Source organism: Pristiophorus japonicus, chromosome 21 (genome assembly GCF_044704955.1).
Source record: "Pristiophorus japonicus isolate sPriJap1 chromosome 21, sPriJap1.hap1, whole genome shotgun sequence".
Classification (NCBI taxonomy): Eukaryota; Metazoa; Chordata; class Chondrichthyes; family Pristiophoridae; genus Pristiophorus; species Pristiophorus japonicus.
In genome coordinates, this window is record NC_091997.1 from 62205872 (window position 1) to 62228044 (window position 22173).

The 22173-nt window shown below is 43.5% G+C and overlaps 1 protein-coding gene and 1 pseudogene across 6 annotated transcripts in view; both read left to right on the top strand.

The window, feature by feature from the left end:
* Positions 1-22173, top strand: part of tjp1a (tight junction protein 1a) — a 154726-nt gene that overhangs the window by 14172 nt on the left and 118381 nt on the right. The gene's annotated exons all lie outside the window — the stretch shown is intronic.
* LOC139234023 (ubiquitin-like FUBI-ribosomal protein eS30 fusion protein) lies at positions 1886-2307 on the top strand (annotated as a pseudogene).

A 22173-nucleotide genomic window follows, 5' to 3' on the forward strand; every position in this document is an offset into this window, starting at 1 on the left:
CATCCTTGACCCTTGCACCAGGGAGGCAACATACCATCCTGGAGTCAGTTGCGACCGCAGAAACGTCTGTCTATTCCCCTTACAATAGAATCCCCTATCATTATAGCTCTCCCACTCTTTTTTTCTGCCCTCCTGTGCAGCAGAGCCACCCCATCAGCAAGTGCCAGAGACGATGCGAGTATTATGCTCCTGCTGCCAATGGCACTTGTATAATGCAAAAGCTCTTTAATGATGTTGCTTAAAGGACAGTACTGCAAATGTTTTTCTCCGAGTCTACATGTGGCGAAGTTGATGAGGAACCGGCTTGTAGGCCTTTGCCAGTGCTGTTCTATGCCATCTGGTAGGATGTGGCCAAGAGAGCTGACTCTCACACAGCATCCTGGCTGGAAATCAAGGACTTGGAGCAAGAATACAACTCTCAGCATTTCCTGTCACAGTTGTGCTGTTTTTTGTGTTCGATCCACAAGTTACTAATTGCATCCCCTCACTTTTATATATTTTCACTTCCTCCTTTCTGCACAGAATTAAAATTGACTTGTTTTGCATCGATGCTTATAACAGAATTAGTGTTTAAATGACCTGAGTTGTAGGAACCAGTCCAACTATTGCAAGGAGATGTATCCTGTAAAATGGAGAGAGGGGTCGGCGGAGAGGAAATTACTGGCAGCCTTTATTTAATTGCGGGATGCTGGTGATGAGGGCAAGGCCGTGTTTAATGCCCGTCCCCATTTGCCCTGCGAAAGTGGTGATGGACCTTCTTCAAAAGTACTTAATTGGTTGTAAAAGTGCGTTAGGACATACTGGATGATGAAAACTGCTATATAAATGCGTTCTTTTTCTTCTTAGATTGGCTTCATCTATCAGAAAGTTGCGTTGGAAAGTTTATTACCCGAGTGCTATCCTTCCTTAATTGGATCTATTAATCTTGTAAAATTGATTACAGTTGTAAAATGTCTGCAATTTATAGGATGTTTACTCCTGATAATGGCTGGGAACTATTTTGTGACTATGTACGCTCCTAATGTTGTTGCTGGGACATTGAATATTTATATTCCAGACGCCTAATGTCAGCATCAAACCATCCTTTCAGACTGTGGCTAGATGCACACTAAAGCTTCTCCTCTGTCTAACAATGTATCCCAGGTTCCCACAGCAGGCAGTTTGTACCCTCTGATTCAGATTGCCAATTTAGTGTCACTTTGTGTTGAATTAGGGGCAGTTTGGTGCCGTCGGCTGTTCCCTCGTGAGAGCTTGACTGAGATTGGCCAAATTCACTGGATCTCTACAACCAACAAAGGAAACTTTTATCCTGGAATACAACAGAAAATGCTGGAAATGCACAGCGGGCCAGTTAGTATTTTAAAAGAGAAATGACTGGTTGTAATCTTCATGTGTAACCCTTCAGAAAGGTCAGAAGGCTGGCATTGAACCCACTGTTACCCAGTCCCCTAATAAATTTGATGTGTGCTTAGAAATGGCTGAACTTGGGTTTTGGCATCTGCTGCAAGATTATGGTTTATGGGTCAGCATAAAGTGCCCATTAAAGGTAATATGGCCAAGAAACTGGTTCCTCTTCAAAGAACTAGGTTGTGGGCAGGATTTTATGAAATTACCAGCTCAGACAATGTTTTCCTTGAAACAAATGAGCAGGGATTGGGATCTGAAAGTTTACACTGATGGATTCAAATCCTATTTCTCCATAGTAAGCTGGGGTTTTTATTTCTGACCTGTGGTTAATCTACATTGCTTACACTTACAATTGTTAAATATGTCAACTTGGAATGATTGAGTGCATATTTACAGCTGCAGTGCACTCCGCCCTATAATGGAACCAATCTTTGGGTATTCACGGTCAAGAGCAGTTCAGCTAATTCTGGCTGGGCCGATCTTAGGAACCACCATGCAGCTGTTTCTACGCACTCAAAACACCCACACCCTTGATGTGACTGGGGAAGAGACAGTTGGGGAACTTAAGGCTTGGAAGAAGTCTCTGCTGTTGACCAAGTGATCCTTTTGGCTGGCACTCCCATAGATGATGATGCCATCATTGACCAATGTGGTATCACTGAGCACTGTACTCTAGAAGTAGTTGCTCTATTGTTGGCGGTAAGGTGTATGGATCCCTTGCTCGAGCTGGAAAACTAAAAGGTCGGACTCCCAAGGTGGCAAAGCAAGAGAAGAGGAAAAAGACTGGGTGTGCAGGGTGCATGCAGTACAATCGGCGTTTTATAAATGTGCCATACTTTGGTAAGAGGAAGGGGCCAAATTCAAACTCATAAATTTGTTTTGAGTTAGTTTCTGTCATTCAAAAACGGACTTGTTTTGATTCGATAATGAATTGAGATCTGCGCTTCAGTTTTGTTTGCCTCTTACAGGCGTGGTTGGCTTTACTGGAACTATTTCAGAAATTCAGAAATCAAGTGATTGACTTGCATAACATTAGTCATTTAAATTCTGTAATGTGGCTATTAAAAATACTGGTTGTGTTGGTTGTAAGTGAGCAACTCCACCCACACTGGCTTACAAGTGTAACCATCTAGTTAAAAATGAGCCAAGGTCCATGAGTTATAACTCCATTAATGATGAAATTGATTCCACTTTAACATTCTCCTTTTTGTAAATATTAACTCGCCTAGGTTTTTGGCTAGTTTCTGCTTGATGGGGCAGGGACAACTGTGTTCAGCTTGATAGGACAGGGACTACCATGTTACAGGCCTTGATTCCTTCTGTATGTGCACCTCATGGTTTATTGATGAGTGACATTTTGGGCACCTGAATTCCTAACTGAGTATTTTGATTACATCATTGCATAAAGTAAGTACCATACTTACTTCATATTGCATTTTCCTCATTTATTATAGCGCAGATCCTCACTACATTCAACTCTCTGGAGAATCTGCTCATGTCTAAATATAAATCATTTTAAATTGCCAAAAGGTCCAGTTTAATTTTTCTCTGTTTATTGTAGGAATATACTTGAATCTTGCTCCAGAATAAGGTTTTCCCCCCCACCACCGATTATTCAGTTTGAAAGGTTCGTGGTTAAGTGGACAAAAATCGAAACATTTGTTTGAATAACTGTGTAGAATCTACATCATTAGAGACTAACATTCAATAATGGGCATCAAGAAGTAACTTACAAGGGTGTAATCTAATCATGGAGTTCACATGATTTCGTAAGCTGTGCAGTTCAAGGGGTTTAGAAATGCTCTTTAAATCCCGAGATTAGATTAGTTTTAAAATACTCTTTGCTATGTTTTTCATAAAGTACTATGTTAGACAAGCCTTCTTTCATGCAAATGAAGGTGCTGTTGTGGTTTTTAATATTTTCATATGAACTAAAGTTTGAGAGAGTAGAGTGTGATATCTGACGATTAGTTCCAATTTAGTCAATACTTGTGGATTTCATGGGAATTTGCCTCCCAAACCGTAAGAGAATGAATAATATGCGGTGGAAATTTGTCTACTTGTGCGGTCAACCAGATTGTTTTAACGTTCCTGAACCCTATTTATGAATTTCAACTATTTAAGTGGAATTTTGAACTTCTCAAGCTCCTTTGAATTGCACATTATATATTTGATTGTTGAGAACAGATTATTGGACCACTCTCCAAAAATATGCAGTAGGAGATAGAGCGGGATAATGTGGTCCAGTGTTGACCCAGTTCCCAATGGGTATTCCATATTTTCTATTCATTCATGGGTTGTGGATGTTGCTGGCATGGCCAGCATTTATTGAGCATCCCTCATTGCCCTTGGAGCCGCTGTCTTGAATCGCCGCAGTCCGTGTCGTGAAGGTGCTCCTCCAGTACTGTTAGGGAGGGAGTTCCAGGATTTTGATCCAGCAACGATGAAGGAACGGCAATATATTTCCAAGTCAGGATGGTGTGTGACTTGGAGGGGAACTTGGAGGTGGCGGTGTTCCCATGCGCCTGCTGTCCTTGTCCTTCTTAAGTGGTTTGGGAGGTGCTGTCGAAGAAGCTTTGGCGAGTTGCTGCAGTGCATCTTGTAGATTATACACACTGCAGCCATGTTGTGCCAGAGGTGGAGGGAGTGAATGTTTAAGGTGATGGCATGTTGATCAAGCAGGCTGCTTTGTTCTGGATGGTGTTGAACTTCTTTAGTGTTGTTGGAGTTGCACCCAACCAGGCAAATAGAGACAAAAGCAAATAGAGAATAATGTACCACACTCCTGACTTGTGCCTTGTAGATGGTGGAAAGGCTTTGGGGAGTCAGGAGGTGAGACACTCTCGCCGCACAATACCCAGCCTCCGACCTGCTCTTGTAGCCACAGTATTTATATGTCTGGTCCAGTTCATTTCTAGTCAATAGTGTTGGTGGTGGGGGATTCAACGATGGTAATTCCATTGAATGTCAAGGGCAGGTGGTTGGACTCTATCTTGTTGGAGATGGTCATTGCCTGGCACCTGTATTGCGTAAATGTTTCTTGCCAATTATCAACCCAAGGCTGGATGTTGTCCAGGTCTTACTGCATGCGGGAATGGACTGCTCCATTATCTGAGGAGTTGCGAATGGCACTGAACATTACAATCATCAGTGAACATCCCCACTTCTGATCTTATGACCTTATGATGGAGGGAAGGTCATTGAAGCAGCTGAAGGTGGTCGGACCTCGGACACTGGACTGAGGAACTCTTGCAGCAATGACAGTTTGTCAGCCTCACAAGCCATAAAGGTACCTTATGGGAAATGAGAAACCGATTTGGAGAGACCATTAATAATTATTACCAGTTGTCTCATGTCACGAAAGTTAGGAACCCGGGAAATAGGGCCACTTAACTTGGGAGCTGTTGTGTTCCTGGGTTATTGAAGGCAGATGCTAGTGCTATTGTCTCGCCTGTTAAGTTGATAGTACCTATACCAAGATGAAGTGTGACAGCAACAGAGCAGTTTCCCTAACCCCTGCTGGTTTTGGCGCTCCTGAGAATGGCGACTATAGATGCTGAGTTGGATTTGGTACAGAATGTCATGTGCATTTAATAGGAATTGTATAATGGAGTACGAAATTGCTTGGAGCCTGATTTTCCTTTTATTTTCTCATTTGCCTTGTGTTCATGATTCTGATTTGAAAAACAGCCAATTCTGGAGTCCTGACCTATGTCAGGATGGATGTGGCACAGGGCAGGGTCCACACTCACCCTGTCCATACACAGATAATATGTTCCACGTCACATGGGCATGGAATGGAACATAGATTTCACAGCATCTCTTATCTACTCTTAATTCAAACTTGCTTAACTGAAATGGTCTCATTTTGTTTAGCACTAAATTCCCACTTTGCTGTGTGTTGGGATTGAATATTGGGAAGACCGAAGCCATTGTTTTCGGTCCCCTCCACAAACTCCGTTCCCGAGCCACTCACTCCATCTCTCTCCCCAACACCTGTCTGAGGCTGAACCAGACTGTTTGTAACCTTGGTGTGATATTTGACCCTGAAGTGAGCTTTCGACCACATATCCACAGCAGAACTAAGACTGCCTATTTCCACCTCTGTAACGTCGCCTGTCTCAACCTTTGCCTCAGCTCATCCGCTGCTGAAGCCCTCATCCATGCCTTTGTAATCTCCTCCAGCCCCACAACCCATCCCCGAGATGTCTGCGCTCCTCTAATTCTACCCTCCTGAGCATCCCTGATTATAATCACTCAAACATTGGTGGCCGTGCCTTCTGTTGCCGAGGCCCCAAGCTCTGAAACTCCCTGCCTAAGCCTCTCTGCCTCTCTATCTCTCTTTCCTCCTTCAAGACGCTCCTTAAAACCTGCCTCTTTGACCAAGATTTTGGTCACCTGCGCTAATTTCTACTTCGGTGTCAAATTTTTATCGCATAATACTCCTGTGAAGTGCATTGGGACGTTTCACTACGTTAAAGGTGATATATAAATACAAGTTGTACATTGATGTTTAAATTATTAAATAAGCAAGAATTGATGACCATGGGTAAAATTACATGCTAATACATAGAGCGAAGGTTACTTATAATATGGAGTTTTGCAACAACTCTGCATTTGCTTTGGTGCAAATATTGTACCCTCAGTTATTAAAGGGTTAGCCAATATAGTACTAGGATTTAGAGAGTCCAGTGAACAGATTTTCAATGTTAATGCTGTCCAAAGAATGAACTAACAAATGAAATCCCACTTGAATAAAACCTTTATGTAATAAAACCAGAATGACTTCAACCTAATGTGCTTGGGGTGGTGGTGGAGGGGAGGATGATCAGATAATATGGCTGCTCGATCATTGCCAAATCTCAGGTCAGCGTTCCCGAGGCCCTAGCATCCATTTTAACTTTTAATAAACAGAAGATCAAAATTGTATATTGGGTTATGTATGGGGGTGGTGACTGAATCAACATCTTTGTTTGATTTTCTGAGATCCCATTCCAATGTGTACACAGGCCCACCTTTAATTGATTATTTATTACAAGCTGTGATCTGTGAAGTGACAGGTCACAACATACAGTCCTTCTATTTTTTAAAGTTGACACATTGCTAGAAACGCTCATTAAAATCCCCAGAATATCTTAACATCAAAGTTTTGTTTTAATTAGTATCCTGGTATATGCCCATAGACGTGGGAGTAGGAAACTGCTGAGCTTGGTATGTTTTGTGGAAATGGGCAGGTCAAGAAGAGTGCATTATAGTGTGTTGTTGAATTCCATTTAGAAGCATGACTTTACTTCCAAGATTAAGGGCTCAATTTTCCTGGGTCATTTGTGCTCTTTTTTTGATGTGTGACGTTTTTTCTTGCGTAATTATTTAATTCAAAGTTTCCCCCTGGAATCTGCGCCGATGTAACTGCTTTAGTTATGATTTTTCTACATTTGGTTTTTTTGATGTTCCCTCATGTCTGCACCAGTTTTCAGCATTTTTCGCAGTTTGCCCCCAAATTTTTTATGCTAGGTCGGCGTATCTGGCCACTCCCAAAAAATCTTTTGGTGAGTTAACAGACAGCAATGCACATTGAAAAATCAGCACATTGTTTTCATCGAAGTTTTTGAAGGGAGTCTCTAACACTTGAAATATCCAGAATAACGTTCAGCTTTTTTAAAATCTTTCAACGGAGTACATGGAAGTTTCTTGGATTTCTGAAGTTTTCATTTTTTTTGCTCACACGCCACCACCGAACGTCTTCAAGCAGGGCTGGAGGGTTGTAGCATCGGCCGTCACAATCGGCCCCACGCACGGACACGGGCTCAGGGCTTTGACAGAGAGAGGTGGCGATCGGAAGGCTTCTGCCCTGAGCCCAGGGAGGGATGTGCCGATTGGAAGGCTGCTGCACTAAGCACAAGACTGCAATGATTTTGGGAGGGGGAAGATAAGTCACTGGACTGCAATGAGTTGCGGGGGGGGGGTGGGGAAGAAAGGTAAAAGTCACAAGATTGCAATGAGTTGGGGGGAGGGGGGGGGAGGGGTGGGGAAGAAGTCACAAGACCTGGGTGTAGCCCATCCATACAGACCTTGGAGAGAGAGAGAACAAAGAACCTGCCTTCCTGCCATTTTGAGCTTCTTGCAAAGGTAAAATTTAACTATGGGGGCAATGCTGACAATTACATACCTTTTGCGAGCCTTCTGCATGATGGTGCTGCGGAGGAGACAATTGATTCGATGTCATCGCATAAGGACTATCAGAGCCCGTAGGGTGATGGGCAGGAGGCCTACCCCGTCGGGTATATCGAGACAGGTGTTCGTACCTGCACCTGAGTGATGCAGACTGTGTCAGAAGGCTGCATTTCCACAAAGAAGTTGTAACTGAGATCTGTGAGTTGGTGAAAGCAGACCTGCAACCTAGAAGTGTCAGGAGGACTGCTTTGTCAGTTGAAGTGAAGGTTACAGCTGCACTTTCATTCTATGCCTCAATCATTTCAAGCTATAACTGGGAATATGCGTGCCATTTCTCAATATGCAACACATGTCTGCATTGGGCAGGTGACTGCTGCACTATATGACCGGAGGAATGACTAAATAAAGTTCCTCATAACCTCCCAGGCAATGTGTGACAGAGCTGTGGGCTTCTCCAGGATTGCTAGTTTCCAGAGTTGCATTATTTGTATCCACATCGCCTTGCGAGCACCTTTGGAAGATTCCGAGATGTACAGAAACAGAAAAGGCTTCCACTCCATTAATGTACAGCTTGTGTGTGATGTAATGACTCGAGTCTGGTTACTATAAACTCACTCTGGTGCAACCTGATCCATCTTCATTCCAGCCCAAGAGTGCCAGTGTGACAAAGACACCCAGCTTATATACAGGTGACCAAGCACACACGCTACATGCATACAGCCCGATGACCTCCGATCGCAGCGCCCTCTGGTGACCCCCAAGTATTAATACATAACAGACGACATGCATCGCATCGTGTCAGTCGATGCAAGATACTCTGGGAGCACCCATGATGTGTTCATCTACGCGAGAGCGTGAGATCTGCCATGTTTCAGCAGCAGCCAGAAGGCAGAGTTGGCTACTGGGAGACAAAGGGTATGGCCTCGCCACCTGGCTCATGATGCCTCTGCACGTAACCCAGTATGGAAGCTGACCGGGAATACAACATGTCGCACATTGCAACGCGCAGCATAATAGGACCATTGGCATCTTGAAACAGCGTTTCCGATGCCTGGACCATTTCGGATGCTCCCCTGAGATTGTCGGTCAGTTCAGTGTGTGCTGCATGCTGCGTAACTTAGCCATCAGAGGTAGCAGCAGCTGGTAGTAGAAGACCCACCTAAGGTGTGAGTGGCTGATGATGATGAGGAAGATGCAGATGACGGGGACGAGGAAGCCATGCAAATACCTGAACCCGGAGCATGACGGCGAGGAGGGCGGGCCATCGTGCCCTTTTACCGATTGCTCGAGCCTTGCGCCAGCAGCTCATCCGTGAGCTTTGCTGCCTGAAGGCTCAACGGAAACTATTCCGCATGTTTACTGTTTGGACCTGTTCCGTTGTGTTGTGTTAATGGAATAATTGATGGAAATGATTCAGATTTAATGTAAAATATATTTTATTCAAAACTTGAACAAATTGTTCTTTGTACTTAACATTAATAAAATTATTCTTGTATCAAGCTTTAAAGTTTTCAGTTAAGATTACTTAGTAACTTTTAAACTTGTAAATTTACATAACTTACAAAAACCTTTTAATTTGAGAACAACAGTTTCAATAGTAACAATAATATCAGCAAAGAAAGGCTGCTCCCATCTCTCTCCTAGCTTATTCCAAGACTGCCCACCATTCTTGTTCTTGGTGACTCCACCATCCCTGCCCACAGGTAGTGGCGTAGTGTTTCTGGGCTTAGTACCAAGCTTATTCTTTCTAAGATCTTGGGTAGTGCGCACCTGTTGAGTTGGGGGGGGTGGAGGGCGGCAGGCAGCAATGTGGAGGGCCCAGCTTGGGGCTAGTGTGGGGATTGGAGTGTGAGTGGCAGTTGATTCTGTAAATGGGTGCTGGATCTGGGCCCGTTCCCTTATTGCAACAGCTAACTCCAACATGCCGTCCCTCGTGTGCCCTGACAGTGTCTCAACGACCTTCAACATTCCCTTCCTCGTGTTGAGCAAAATTGTCTCGCCAACCTGTGACATTCCCTCCCTCGTTCCGTGATAGTGTTTGCACCATCTCTGACATTCCCTCCGTGATGTTCACTGATAGCGCATCAGCTACCTGTGACATTCCCTCCCTCATGATCACTGACATGGTTTCAGCTGACTGAGATATTCCCTCACTCATGGTTCCGGACATCGTTCCCATTTCTCGTGAGATTGCTGTTCCTTTTCCTGACAGTCCCACTACCTCATCACCCACCCCACTGATGGTGTCCAAGAGTGATCGTGTAAGATCAGTGCTCTTCCCACTCATTGCCATCATCTGAACCACATCTGTTAGATCCTGCACCACAGGAGAGCGCGGTTGAGCTCTCCTTCCCCTCCTCCCTACAGGTGTGGCTTGCACCCCACCACTGGGACCCGCAGCCTCAGAAGGTGGGGCCCTAGGTGTGCCTTGCTGCACCTCACCACTGGGACCCACAGCCTTAGACGTTAGGAAAGCATGGAATAGAAAATAGGTGCAGGAGTAGGCTATTCGGCCCCTCGAGCCTGCACCACCATTCAACAAGATCATGGCTGATCACCCCCCCCAACCCCAGCCGCAAGGACCACATCCAACTCCCTCCCGAACACATCCAATGAATTGGCATCAACAACTCTCCGCGGCAGGGAACCCCACAGGCCAACAACTCCGAGTGAAGAAGTCTCTCCCAATCCCAGCCCCAAACAGCCCACCCCCCCATCCCAAGAGCGTGCCCCCCCCCCCCGACTCCGGACCCACCCAACACCGGGAACAATCCCCCTGCACCCAACCCGCCCCGTCCCATCAGAAACCTTCCCAAATGCCGAACACCCCCGGATGTCGAGCCCCCAGCCCCGGCCACCCCGGAGCCACGCCCCCGTGACACCAACCACACCACATCCACCAACCGCCATCTGCGCAGTCAACCCGTCCACCCCACTCTGAACACTCCCCTCCAACACACTTCGCCCCCCCAGACCTTTGCTGCAATGTGGCCCCTCCTGTCCCCCGCCCCCGTCTCCCCTCATCTTCCCTCTGCCTCCCCGCACGGGCTCCCATCTTGGGGGCGGTAACCTTCTGGGGCCGGGAATTTTAGCCCCAACGTGGAAGTCCTGCTCCCACTGCAGAATTGGCCTTACCCCCCCTCAATGGCAACGGAGTGCAATTTCCCACACTCCACTTCCTTTGGGGGCAGTTACCGGGGCACGACTGGATGCTCCTGTGACAGTAGGAACTGGTGCGCTCCACTTTGTCCTGTGACAGTTTGAATGTCCCACCAACACTCAAACCACTCGTCACGGAAGGGGCTGGCATCTCAATGGGCGGCACCAGCACCTCCACCAAAGTTAGTAAAACAATGGGGGCTTCATCCATCTTCATCCTCACCCCCATGTTCTTTATCTGGGGATGGGATTGGAAGATGTTCTCTTCAGGCTAGTCCTCGTTTGAATCGTCAGGTTCGGCCTCAAGTTCTGCAAAATATAACGGACAAATGGTTAGCAGCAGAGGGGGGCGGGGGGCAGGTTGGGTGGCATGAGTAGGCTCACACAGCGCAGGCAGCAGGCTTATTTGAAGGACCACGATGAATGATAGCACATTGCATCAACCGAAGCGTGGATGACGGAGACATCCCCATGAACTGAGTACTTAACATTTAGCACAGCCAGACTGGTATTTGCAGGACTTGCCCTCTCCCTCGAGTGTGGGTCCAGCTTGTGCAGTGGTGGTTGCTTTTCTCCAGACAGGACCCATCAAAGCAGTGACCCTCTCTTCCAAGGGTGTCAGTGGGTGCAGATTTGACGGGTCTCCTCCTGTTCGAGTTCTTTCCCTTTTATTATGTACCACCTTTCTCTGCAAAAATGAAAATACAACTTTTTAGAGAGCGTGTCTTTCTGCTGGGTGGGACATATACAGCTGGTCACATTTACAATTGCAATTCCATTGAATAAATGAAAATATTACTTGCACTAACGACTTGACCAAGGTCCTGTCACTTTTTACACTGTCCTCCAGATCTTGGGTTGGTCACTATTGCGCAGTAATCTTCTGCAACTTGGTTCCAGCGTTTCTTCATTTCTTTGGGTGGAACTTTTATGTGACCTCTGGTGGTGTCCAGCTCGTGTTATCTGGCTTCAATCACAGTAACTAGTGCCTCCACTTCTTCCTGTAAGAAATTCTTGGTCCTTGCACTGCGTTGCATCTTGTATTGCTGCAGATCCGATTTTTCCAATGCTCTCTCACAGCACTCCTTCTCTCACAACTGGCTCTTTAAAAATGGCCGATTGCCAACCTGGAGCTGTACTGCACATGCGCGTCCATTGCAAAAACGTCACTTTTTGTTGCGTATGCGCAGAAGGTGCGACATTGTTTTTTTCGGCGCAGACAGCAGGCTCCACCCCCTGAGACGACTGAACACGCTGCGTGGCGCCAAATTTGAATTATACATAGGGGAAACTTTTTGGCAAAATATTTCTGGCCTAGAAAAACGGGCGTAACTCTGGCAATATGTCAGAAAACGGGCGTGGGCAAAATTGAGCCCTCAGTATCCTCATGTATGGTGTAGATCTCTGGATAGAATAAAAAGTTATAGAAACATAGAAAATAGGTGCAGGAGTAGGCCATCCGGCCCTTCGAGCCTGCACCACCATTCAATAAGATCATGGCTGATCATTCGTTCAGTACCCCATTTCTCTCCATATCCCTTGATCCCTTTAGCCGCAAGGCCAGATCTAACTCCCTCTTGAATATATCCAATGAACTGGCATCAACAACTCTCTGCGGGAGGGAATTCCACAGGTTCACCACTCTCTGAGTGACGAAGTTTCTCCTCATCTCAGTCCTAAATGACTTGCCCCTTATCCTAAGACTATGTCCCCTGGTTCTGGACTTCCCCAACATCGGGAACATTCTTCCCGCATCTAACCTGTCCAGTCCCGTCAGAATCTTGTGTTTCTATGAGATCCCCTCTCATCCTTCTAAACTCCAGTGAATACAGGCCCAGTCGATCCAGTCTCTCCTCATATGTCAGTCCTGCCATCCCAGGAATCAGTCTGGTGAACCTTCGCTGTACTCCCTCAATAGCAAGAATGTCTTCCTCAGATTAGGAGACCAAAACTGAACACAATATTCCAAGTGGGGCCTCACTAAGGCCCTGTACAAATGCAGTAAGACTTCCCTGCTCCTATACTCAAATCCCCTTGCTATGAAGGCCAACATACCATTTGTCGTCTTCACCACCTGCTGTACCTGCATGCCAACCTTCAATGACTGATGAATCATGACACCCAAATCTCGCTGCACCTCCCCTTTTCCTAATCTGCCATTCAGATAATATTCTGCCTTCGTGTTTTTGCCCCCAAAGTGGATAACCTCATATTTATCCACATTATACAGCATCTGCCATGTATTTGCCCACTCGCCTAACCTGTCCAAATCACCCTGCAGCCTCTTAGCTTCCTCCTCACAGCGCCACCCAGTTTAGTGTCATCTGCAAACTTGGAGATATTACACTCAATTCCATCATCCAAACCATTAATATATATTGTAAAGAGCTGGAGTCCCAGCACTGAGCCCTGCGGCACTCCATGAGTCACTGTCTGCCATTGTGAAAAGGACCCGTTAATCCCGACTCTCTGCTTCTTGTCTGCCAACCAGTTCTCTATCCACGTCAGTACATTACCCCCAATACCATGTGCTTTGATTTTGCACACCAATCTCTTGTGTGGGACCTTGTCAAAAGCCGTTTGAAAGTCCAAATACACCACATCCACTGGTTCTACCCTGTCCACTCTACTAGTTACACCCTCAAAAAATTCCAGAAGATTTGTCAAGCATGATTTCCCCTTCATAAATCCATGCTGACTTGGACCAATCCTATCACTGCTTTCCAAATGTGCTGCTATTTCATCCTTAATGATTGATTCCAACATTTTCCCCACTACTGATGTCAGGCTAACTGGTCTATAATTACCTCCCTCTTTTTTTAAAAAGTGGTGTTACATTAGCTACCCTCCAGTCCATAGGAACTGATCCAAAGTCGATAGACTGTTGGAAAATTATCACCAATGCATCTCCTATTTCTTGGGCCACTTCCTTCAGTACTCTGGGATGTAGACTATCAAGCCCTGGGGATTTATCGGCTTTCAGTCCCGTCAATTTCCCTAACACAATTACCCACCTAATAAGGATATCCTTCAGTTCCTCCTTCTCACTAGACCTTCGGACCCCTAGTATATTGGGAAGGTTATTTGTGTCTTCCATTGTGAAGACAGAACCGAAGTACTTGTTCAATTGGTCTGCCATTTCTTTGTTCCCCATTATACATTTACCCGAATCCGACTGCAAGGGACCATCGTTTGTCTTCACTAATCTTTTTCTCTTCACATATCTATAGAAGCATTTGCAGTCATTTTTTATGTTTCCGGCAAGCTTCCTCTCGTACTCTTATTTTCCCCCTCTTAATTAAACCCTTTGTCCTCCTCTGCTGTATTCTAAATTTCTCCCAGTCCTCCGGCTTGCTACTTTTTCTGGCTAATTTATATGCCTCTTCCTTGGATTTAACACTATCCTTAATTTCCCTTGTTAGCCACGGTTGAGCCACCTTCCCCATTTTATTTTTACTCCAGACAGGGACATACAATTGTTGAAGTTCGTCCATATGATCTTTAAAGGTTTGCCATTGCCTATCCACCGTCAACCCTTTAAGTATAATTTGCCAGTCTAATCTAGCCAATTCGTGCCTCATACCATCAAAGTTACCTTTCCTTAAGTTCAGGACCCTAGTTTCTGAATTAACTGTGTCACTTTCCATCTTAATATTATGGTCACTCTTCCCCAAGATTGCTAATTAGTCCTTTCTCATTACACTTCACCCAGTCTAGGATGGCCAGCTCTCTGGTTGGTTCCTCGACATATTGATCTAGAAAACCATCCCGAATACACTCCAGGAAATCCTCCTCCACTGTATTGCTACCAGTTAGGTTAGCCCAATCAATATGTAGATTAAAGTCGCCCATGATTACTGCTGTACCTTTATTGCACACATCCCTTATTTCTTCTTTGATGCTGTCCTCTATCTCACTACTACTATTTGGTGGCCTATACACAACTCCCACTAGCGTTTTCTGCCCTTTGGTATTCCGTAGCTCCACCCATACCGATTCCACATCATCCAAGCTAATGTCCTTCCTTACAATTGCATTAATTTCCTGTTTAACCAGCAACACTACCCCACCTCCTTTTCCTTTCTGTCTATCCTTCCTTAATGTTGAATACCCCTGGATGTTGAGTTCCCAGCCTTGGTCACCCTGGAGCCATATCTCTGTGATGCCAATCACATCATACCCGTTAACTGCTATCTGCGCGGTTAATTCGTCCACCTTATTCCGAATACTCCTCGCATTGAGGCAGAGAGCCTTCAGGCTTGTCTTTTTAACACACTTTGACCCTTTAGAATTCTGTTGTAAAGTGGCCCTTTTTTTTTGCCTTGGGTTTCTCTGCCCTCCACTTTTACTATTCTCCTTTCTATCTTTTGCTTCTGTCTCCATTTTATTTCCCTCTGTCTCCCTGCATAGGTTCCCATCCCCCTGTCATATTCGTTTAACTCCTCTCAAACATGATGTGATGCATAAACCATAGTAAGCATTCAAATTGGTGCTGGCATTTGAATCTTTATGGAAAAGTTTATTGCACACTCTTCATATTCATGCTGTTCTCCAATGATGTGAATGATAAAGACTGTGCACTTGTCTGTTACTAACAGTATGTGTGAATCAGGAATTTGGCAGAAAGTGCATTTCCCCAGAACAACACAATTTTGAGTGACTGTAAAATATACCCTTATAGCTTTGTCATCCAAATTTATTCCACCCAATATTTGATTTAATTACAAGTATATTTTAATATAGTAATTGACAAATGGCGAAATACTACAGAATGGTGCTGTAATTTTGCTATGTGCAATCTGGTTGTTTTTAAATTACCAATCGCTTGCTGTGCACTTGCAATAGAATTTTCCAATGCAGAAAAAGGACTATAGCCTGGCTTGAAACCATCAACCACTAGTCGTTGGGTCAATGAATAATCAAAGGTAAGGTGTTGATATTCTGCGGAGCTATAACAAAGCTCTCGTGCTTCATTTTACATACTTTGATAGTCCTGTGGTAGGCTTGATGTTACGCACCCAAATAGATAGTTGATGGGTGTAACTGTCATCTATTTAAATTTCTGGGGTCATTCTTAAAATTATATTAACCTCTAGAATAAATGCTACATTTTTAATATGCTAGCCCCATGGAAACTCCTCAGCATTGATTGAAAATATTCTCTCATTCTGATTTCAAGTTACCATAAGATGAGGTATTGATTTGCTTTCTGGATCCAGTTCATTCTGGGAGTGTTCTCCATTCACTAATCTTCATATTTCTGGCTTCATTGATTAAACCAAAGTGGTAACTGAATTTTATTCATCTGGTTTTGTGTGTGGCAACTTTAATGACTTTTCTTTTTAACTTTAAGAATGATAGGCAGTTGAAATTCATGGCAGGTTTGTGCTGCTCATGTTCTGGTTCTGTACTTCTGAGAAAGTGGGTGATATGTAGAAGGACATATAATATCATCTTAATGGAATGAGCTTTGCCAGCAAAAACTCAGACTGCCGCTTCCAGGCGCCTGAACCAGCCTGCAGTGTGTTGTATTCCAGGAGCTACAACAGCTGCATGCCATTGCCTTTTTGTCCAAAGTAGTTATGGTTATTTCCCTCCCACCTTTCAAAATCTGCATAATGTGCCTTTGATGTGCCATTGGCCAGCTCATAAAACCAAAAATTGTATATTGGAAAGATGACAAACCGTAACAGCCTTGATCCTTTACGATCGACTAACATTTGAATCTTGAATATAACAACAGCACACTAAGTCCATCTCAATGGTTCGTGGTGTGGCACTGAGCCAGAGAAGATCTGACATAAGAACATAAGAATTAGGAACAGGAATAGGCCATCTAGCCCCTCGAGCCTGCTCCGCCATTCAAAAAGATCATGGCTTCTCTGGCCGTGGACTCAGCTCCACTTATCCGCCCGCTCCCCAGACCCCTTAATTCCTTAATGATGTGTCTCTTGTTTGACTCCTAGTTTGTGTGAAACTATCTGGGTGTGATAAAATGTAACTGGCTCCCCCTGGGGTTGTGGGGATATAGGAAAGGGAAAAATCTAGCAGGATTCTTCCACTTTTTTGCATTCTGGTGGCCCTTGCTGCAAAGTGGATGTGTTTGCTGAGACCATGATCAGACTCTGATGCTTCCCTTGTTGAAGTAGCTTCTGAGTTTTATTAATTTGGTATATTGCGAATGGTATATTACTTGGGTAAAGTCCCAGGGATTTCTGATGCCAGTGGAACCAAGCTTCAAAATGAGTCAGGAGAGGCGGGGAATTGCAGAAATTCATTTTATTCAAAGGATGGCAACAGGATACTACTGTGGGTACAGGTAGGTCAGGTAAAGTGGACCACCGTTGAATAAATGGAAGCCTTTTATGTTTTGTAGACCAGAATACTGAATAAATCCCTCACCCTTCCTTATCTCACGTTCTCCAGCCATATAACCTTCTGAGAAATCTGTGTTATGCTAATTCTATCCTTCTGTGTATCCCCCATTCCCTCCTCCCACCACAGGTGGCTGTGCCTTCAGCCACCAAGGTCCCAGGTTCTTGAAACCCTACCTCTCTGCCTCTGCATTTCCTTCTCCTTTTAAAACCCTCCCTCAAAATATACCTCTTTGATCAAGCTTTCGTCACCCCTCCTAATCATTCCTTTGGCTCGACATTGATATTTGTCCGAATATGCTTCTATGAATTACCTTGGATGTTTTCTATGTTAAAGGTGCTATATAAATGCAGTCGTTGTTGAATAGTACACTGCAGACTGAACTGATGCAAGAAATGCTACTTAAACAAAATGCTCGATAAAGTTTCTTTGTATTTGGCAAAATATTATCAGAAGTTTTCCAGTGGAAGGTTTTCCCTGGGTATAATCCTGTAGAAAAGTTTGAAGGTAAGACATTGGCTGTCTGTGGCTAAATATCATTGGAAAATGAGTGTTTGTCCGTATAATTCCAAGTAAAGGCATTGAAATGGTTGATCTTGTATTATCTTTCTGATGTCATGTTTTTTCCCTGTAACCAATCTGATGTGTTGCAAAAGTCATTTAGCCTTTGTATTGTTCTCTTGAATAGCAAGCTGACCTCTTTGGCTCGCACTTTATTTCTCTTGCAATTGTAATCTCGGTGGTGGACCTCCCTGCATTGCTCAGGTCACAAACCTCAGACTTCAGTCCTCCTGCAGTGCAATAGCTGAATTACTGTATATTCATCTCCAACATGCTCCTCACTGGTGCAATGGAAATCTTCTTTCACTCAATTCGTCAAAGAAAAGTTTCTTCCTCCATCAGGTCACCACCTCTTTAGCCTTTGGCTCCTTAGTCCTTCCTCATTTGCTGTTATTCTTAGCCTTTATCTCTTGACTTCAGTTGGAACTCACCTCACTATTGTTGAAGTCACCATGTGGAAGCTTTTTTTCTCGCATGACAAACGCATCTTTCTTCTTATCTTTTATAAAATTAGGTCACCGTAAGCTTGAATATTCCTTCCATATATCCGAGAAGGCTCTTTGATAGCCAATTGCTCAAGTAACTTTTTAAAAAAAAACATGCCAGCGGTACTTGACTTTTACTAATCATTGTTACAACTATGATAGGTACTCCTTTAATGTTCTCCTTGCTTCTGTTAATGCTTGAGATACACCACCATCGCTCTCCCTACATCCCTATTATAAAATCATGAGTCATCAGTGTCCCATTCTTCCTTTCCTGGGACCTCCTCGCTCTTTCCTTCCTCCTATAATCAGGTTTGTTGAAATCCAAATTTGACATTACCTAATCACTGTTTCCTGATTTACTTCATCTTTCATTCTTGATAAATGCCGGTGCACTGCTCTGTGATCCTTGCCCATTCACTGTAGTTTAAAAAAAAAGTTTAGCAAGATTTGGAGAGCTGCAGCAGTAAAGGGCGTGGAAATGAGCTGTGTGGTAGTTATTTCCCCCCATTGTTCCTCGTTGTTGCTTTCCTTTTTTTAATTAAAAGCAGCCCAGAGCACAACACTAGTGTGATGGACAGGAATGTACTGGGTCCCTCTGCAAATTGCACCAAACTCATTCTGAGGCTGCTTACTGTTAGAACCTGCTTTGATAGTTGTATCTTTTGATATTGATTATTAAAGTTTGCTCTGGTTTTATTAGCTGAGAGCTGCTGGGAATTGCTGAATCAGAAATATTACTACAGCTTACAAGTGACCTAATTTTCTTAACAAACTATGTTTTGTGGAAGGTTCATTTTGGCAAAAGTACATTGATGAAAATTGCACAGTCAGCGGATCTTGAATTATTTTGTTGGCCTAATCCTCCCTGTCTTACTGCGTTGCATTCCTGTGGTACATGCTGGTCAGTGGACATCATACATAATGAAATGCTTGTTTAAGTAATTAGTTTCATCAGCGTCTGATTATCAGTGAGGATTGCTTTCTCTTAAAACATAAAAGGAGCAGTGAATAAGCCTTGATTCAGCCTCAGCACTGGTTCATGCTGAGTGGGATGTGCATACCAATCTTGTGACTAATGGGTATGGTGTGAACCTAATCAAGAAGCACCTCCTTCCCCCTCCACTGGACCATTGGAGATTGGCAGCGAAGTCACAATTCATGACTTAAAAGGGGACACAGCCAAATTTACAACACACATTTTATCCAATTCACTATCCTCTGGTTTTATTGTCCAGTTTTTAGCACTGTGTGAAGAGCTAGCGAGCCATATTTGTTCAACAGTGCTAGGTTTTGTGTCCAATGCTTTTCAGGCAATGTTGGACTAGATTTTTGTTTGGATGTGCTGAGCATCGACAATTCTTCAGTTTATATATACAGTTATATCTCAAACTCTCAACCCACACTGTTTCCCATGCTCTAGAATGTGTTAGAAAATGTGTTATCTGCTGTAGGATATCCTTTCTTCAATCTGCACTTCTATAATGATCGTGGCATCATATTTGAACTTTAATTCTGCCTTGCCATCTCATTTTGTTTGCCATGACTTGTATTTTCTGACCTATTGGACTCTTCCAATTTCCCTTTAACAATTTCTGCTTCAGCCTGGATCCAAACTAAGTTCATTTATTTAGATTTGTTCTAATGCCCCTTGCTATTTGTCTTGGATACTTTGAATTATGGACCTTCAATTTTCTGTGCCTAAAAATAACTTCCCTCTATTCAGTAAATGTATCTGCTGTCTCCATCTCTCGCCCAACTTGGATAAATCTTCAGAATTTGACAACTTTTTGTCAAGCAAAATTCATTGCTTCAATAACATTTTGTTGCAGAGAATTCCACATTCTAAATTCCTCCAACTTATTTTTAAACTTCTCCTTTAATTCACTTCATTATCTTTTGTGTCCTCTTGTTAACCATTCTGCTGACCAGTGGAATCACTCTATCACTAATTACCTAATCATAACCTTTCACAATCTTGACTACCTCTATCTGCTTATCTCATCGCCTTCAAGGCTAGTGGAAAAAAACAACAGAACAATCCTAACTAACCCCTCATCCCTGGTGTAACGCCTTCATGATTGTGTGCTTTCCCCTTTGCATTTCTTTTAGATTCTATAATGGCATGCCCAAAAATGTACACAGTCCATTGGTAACCTGGCTAAGGTTTTGTTTAAGTCATAAATGGTGGCAGCACAAATAGCTATGGCAAGCATAGTCCTTTTGTATCGAGAGGCACAGTATAAAAGCAAGGCGATAATGGTGAATTTATACAAGATCTGCTCCCCTCATGGCTGCCTGTGCAACCTTGCAAGCAGTGATAAGCTGCCACATGTGCCTACATATGTCACTACACTTCACAAAGTAATTAATTACGTAAAGTGCTTTGACAGGTTTTGTCTTGAGAGGTGCTATATAAATGTAATTATACATAGTGACCTGTACAGTGGCTCTTGACCATCAGCTTGGTTACTGAGAAGACAATTAGACATCATCTGTGTTTGGGTGGCTGTTTCATTACATTGCAGCAGAACATTTTGACTCCTGCAGTATTAGTCCTCGGATTACTGAACCTGTTGAGATAGTGCTAATGAAAACTGATAGACAGACTGAGAATCAAATTAAAGGAATCTCTGGAGAGAGTAGCCTATCCAGCTGTTTCCTATTAAACTCTTCATAAACCACTGTTGATAAAGGAATGCAATAAGGGAGAAAAAATGTGCTATCTGCCTGCTTCTGATAGCATGCTGGAAATGAAATGGCTACACTGTTAGACCAATTCCATCGAAATGGGACTGAGAATACAAGTCCTGTGGGGATCTGATTTTTGTAGTACATAACATCGAATGTCTGCTGAATGGATAACATGCACTGATACTGTGATGTGACTGAGGCCAGAGAGAGAGGATTAGATACAGACCTGCACACTTGAAATAAATAAAGCACTGTAGTGAGTGGCTCAGCAGGCAAGCAGAGCAGTGTATCCCAATATTGACACTGCCCCTCAATTCAGCTGCAAGGGTCTCCTGCAAATCAGACATTAAGGCTCACTTTCCTATTGATCTGTCATGTACTCTGCATTCTACTAATGTAATTTAAAACGTCTTGTTGTATTGAAAAGCTTCATTGTTACATGAGTTTTATTGCTATTTCTATAACTTGCTCGGTACTATAGAAACCAGGAGTACTGCTCTCTACTAACAGTAGGATTGATCAGCCATTGAATTGCATTTTGTCGAAACGAAGACATCCATATTAATAAAGTGGCTTTGGCTGCTGAAAGTTTATTTTAAGTCTTTAAATTGACATTGATATAAGTACTATCAACAGTAATGGTTAAAAGGAATGGAATTGGATTTGAGAACCATTCTATATTAACGAAAAAGTATGGTTGTATGGAATTTGAGCACTGAAGGCTTTTATACACAGCAGTACAGCAAAGCTACAGCACGGAAAGAGGCCAATCCGCCCAACCAGTCCGTCTCATTGTTTATCCTCTGCAAGCAAATAGTTCGAATCACATTGACCCGCCCTGTACCAATGTTCCTTCATCGTGCATTCCTTCATCCACCTTTCCCTCTAATCTTGAATGTTGACAGTTTCTGGCTCAGTCACTAATTCTACAAGTGATTCCCACAGCTTCACAACTCTGAAGAAATTTCTTCTGTCCTCTTTTCAAAATCGCTTACATTTAATCTTGTATCTATAGTCCCTCGTTCTAGACACTCAACTACTGGAAACGGTCTGCTTCTATCTACCTTTTTTATAATTTTAAACACTTCTGCTTTATCACCATCTAATCTGCTTTGTTCTAACCGAAACGCTTCCAATTTTTCAAGCATTTCTTTGTGTTTATATTTCCTTATACCAGGCAGCATCCTCGTGTGTCTGTGTTGTGCTGTATGGTCTATCTAATTACAGGCATTACTAGTTCTCACTTAGCATGCCCTGTTGTGGCTACTGTGGGCTGAAGTACACTAAGTTGAGTTTCAGTGGAGACTTTTTTCTCTGC